We start from the raw sequence: 4212 nt of genomic DNA, 5'->3' as shown, positions 1-4212 counted from the left end.
ATTACCGAAGTCCCGTCCAAATACACAACTGGTCTTCCTCCAGTTCTCGTTCGTCTTTAATATTTATGATGCTGATGGACTATGCAGGGCTACTCATAGCATACCCTGCATATACGTGTAGTGACATTAAAGCGCAAACAGTTTCAATGCTAACCTCTTGTCATTAATCGTCTTGTACTTTAATCCCATATCACTCAACACTCTTTAAAGCTATGTTCTCCCCACAGAAGTTTGGCCTAAGACGGAGTATGTGACAAAGTTCCAGGGTTCAAAATTTAACTTACCAAAATCTTTGAGAGCGATAGATTTCCTTCCTTCCGTACAATGAATGGATCTTGTCTGATAGCATCTGGGTCAAAACTGTCTGCATCAACATGGACTCGTGAACATTTGTACCTGACGATTACAATTGAGTGGGCTTGTGCAAAGTGCTTTTTGTACCTTTTTCTTGGCGTAGATAAACCGCCTTTCTTGCGGTGCTCCATTCTAACTCTTACAATAGATGTCCTTGAAATCCCTGCGTGGCGTAATGTATACCAAAACCCAGCAAAGAAGGCATTACATACAATACCGGTGGCCTTCGAGATTCTTTCCGTGATGTTGATAGAAATTCTACATTTCTTTGCTTTTTGCTTAACGTACTCCCAGTTTCATAAGTACATACTTCGTTTGGTTGCTTAACTTCTTTCCAAGAGGGTTTCGCTCTGCACTCGCTGACGGTGCACTGGACGCCATATTCTCAACAATTAAGTGCGCGCCCGTAACATGGGCTTACGAATAAATGCATCATGAACATTATGTTTAAATCCTTTGATCTTGTATGGCTTCTTAATCAACAACCCAGGATTTCAGCTCAACACGAACGTACTATACCAAGACGCAACTTTCACCATTGGATTCTACATTAACCATTGGATTCTACATTAACAAGCAAATCCATTTGCTGACTAGGTTTTGTCTTCCAGCTTTTTCCTACAAGCTAGGTGAAGACGAAAATGCAAGAAAAAAAAAAGACGAACTACTTGTTCAATGTAAGACAAACTAACACTCACATCTTCTCTCTCTTAAGGAGTACTAACAAGAAATAAAGATTTTCGAAATCCTCTTGTTTTGGGGATCATGATGCTATGCTACAACTGTTATGCAACACTTCCATACCCATGTCAATATGAGTACAATCACTTGCTTCATTTTATATAAATGCCTGAAAGATTTGACTATGGCTGGACAGCATGGTAACATTACAGTTATGTTTGTTATAATAAACGTATGGATCCTAAAGATATCATGGAAAAGTAGAGTTTTTACTAATCACAGGGAATTTACAAGTGTTTTAATGCTATAAAGTTATTTAAAGACAAACACTGCATATATGTAAAGTACTAAAGGGATAAGCTTTGTTGTAGCATACGTAACATGTGTAATGTGGGTGTGGTCTGTATTTAAAAACATGCTGAACACTTGTGTATGCACAATAAAACTAGTTTTCACCTTCAACTAATGTTTCCCAACCTGTAGAATGGCAAGGATACTGAAATACCTTCATCTGAGTGGTTCTTGTGGTCAAGCTACAACTCATGATAATAGTAATATGAACATTAACTTATTCCAACAACCAATTTCAGTCTAAGCATTTTTATAAAATAAAATGGACAATACCTCTACCTCATGAGTTAGGGCATAATAAAATGACCACAGGGCATAATACAGATAATTCCCTGGCCTATATGCACAAAAAATTCCTTGATCTGTCCACGTAAAGTGTTACATACCTGATTAATTGTTTATGGATGAAACATTTGGAATTGTCTCAATACAATGACACTAGTTTTTATTATGTCTTTACAGACATAACAAGGCTTACACTCTACAGGTCTGTAGTGTTGATCAATTAGTATAGTAAACACCACACCTAATATGGTAGTAGTTATTTAGTATAATGTTTAATAGTTGATGTACAGTTTGTAATCTTCACTATCAATCAAACACAGCATACAACATGTTTATCAGACAGTATCATATAGCATACGTATATATGATGACATTTATTAGGTTATCACCCTGGAGTTTGAACAGGTGTGTATCCTATACCTTGGGATGAAGTACTGGTAGGTGTCTCTTGTTATGATTTTAAAATGTGACCGGATTTCCAAAAACGGGTCTTCCACACACATCTAATTTACCAACTTTGACAACTCATAACTTAAGGTTATTGATTTGAAATTTGGTAAGTAGTAAGCACCAGAATAGCTTAGGAGATAGGGAAAAATCAGGTTAATATGTGACCGAATTTTGGAAAACCGTCGATATACGCACAATAGTACTTTTGTAATAAAACGCATTTAAAAACTATGGGTAAAAACTGCAAGCTCCAGAAAAAAAAACTACGCAAGTTTTTATAGCCTCACCGGTGGGCGAATTAAGCCTCCAATGGATAAATCCTGGGAATCATCGTGTTTGCCTGTTCATAGGGAGTACAAAAATCTTTGTTTCATCTCCATACTCGAAAGGATTTCAAAGTTACAGACGCTTGTTAACATTGCGGTGGCAAAAGAATTTACCGACAATCATTTTTCAGTGAATTTGCCTCCTTCTCCAACACAGAAGCATGCCTGGGAGAAAACTATACCTTGGTGGATGCACAAATTCATGGCAAACACAATGAGCCAAGATTTAATTCCGTATGTCGTTGTATCAGTAAGTTATGATGGTTTATGTAAGCGTCTGTAGATTCTTTTCTCGATAGCTTCTGTACATATCAATTTATTTGCTTGTCCAGCTGTCTAGTGCTGCATTTCCAACACTGCTTAACTTAGGAAGCTGAAACTTAGCTAGTCCATTCCTCTGTCCCTGTAGAAAACAAAGAAAAAATAAAATACATTGTGCGGATATCGACGGTTTTCTAAAATTAGGACACATATGTTTCTTGAATACTGAGTTATGGTCTTCCAAGTTTATAGAATTGGATGTGTGTGGAAGACCCCATTCGCAAATCCGGTCACCAATTGCTAGCTTGTTTTTGTACTTGTATTCAAGGCTCTCTATGATTAGAGAGGCCTTCACAAAAATTATGAAGAAGCTTTCAATAATGAGGATTGTTAATCAAAGTTTAGTGTTCACTTATATACAGCTACTTGTCAGAAGTAATTGTGGGTTTTAATTTCATTACACTAAACATCACAAAGAGTTCATAATATATATATATATATATATATATATATACTGAGGAGAGTATCCTACTCTCATATACCCCTGTAGAAGGGCGTATCGTGAAGTTATGACATAGAACTTCTGAGTTCCCCCATTTACAAAGAAAAATAATGATGTCATTAGTTGAACATGGTATCGATTGAACGCGTGCCTAACAACGTTGCTAGCAACCAAATTAACTCCAGCCCTAAGCGATTCTCACCGAACTACAATCACTCCTTCATGGGTTAAGACCGTTTCGTAGGCGTTTATTGCTAGGCCATTCACGAATACGGCTATCCTGAGCATCTCGAGTGCGAAATGGTGCTAATGATTTTAGCACTTTTACGGCGTCCCGTACGTAACATCTTGTCGTTACGTCATAACTTCACGATACGCCCTTCTACAGGGGTATATGAGAGTAGGATACTCTCCTCAGTATATATATTATGAACTCTTGACATCACTTAGTTTACTGCAGATCACTACAACACTTATAAGATTTTGGGTGAATATCTCTAAATATCAACTTTCCATCTACCGTTTGGTTGTCTTCATCAAATAAAAATTATAATTCATTTTATAACAGTACTGTATCTGTCATACAGTAATGTATGGATAATACAGTCTATCACTCACTCCTCAATTATTGTCTTGATAGTGATCACATGATCACCACATGTAGCTTGTCTCAACTCCTCCTTTCATCCTAACATAAACAATTATTAATATCAAAGACACATATCCAATAGTTACATGTACTTATACACACACAACAATCATCCCTTATATCACAACAATAAACAGATCACAAATATTTGATGACACTGGGGAAGAGAATTACATCTCGGAAGGCTCCATTTCTATATCACATAATTATACACTATTACAGCAATTCAAAATGTTCACATCACAAAATAAGTCACTTCTGGCTAGTTCTGGAATGTGGATTATATAATGTGTTCAGGCTTTATATATTGCTGTGACAACACTTCAATTATCATCTCCACACTCAAGTTAAAT

The sequence above is a fragment of the Dysidea avara genome, chromosome 2 (genome assembly GCF_963678975.1).
Source record: "Dysidea avara chromosome 2, odDysAvar1.4, whole genome shotgun sequence".
Lineage (NCBI taxonomy): Eukaryota > Metazoa > Porifera > Demospongiae > Dictyoceratida > Dysideidae > Dysidea > Dysidea avara.
Note: the sequence above shows the minus strand (reverse complement) of the source record.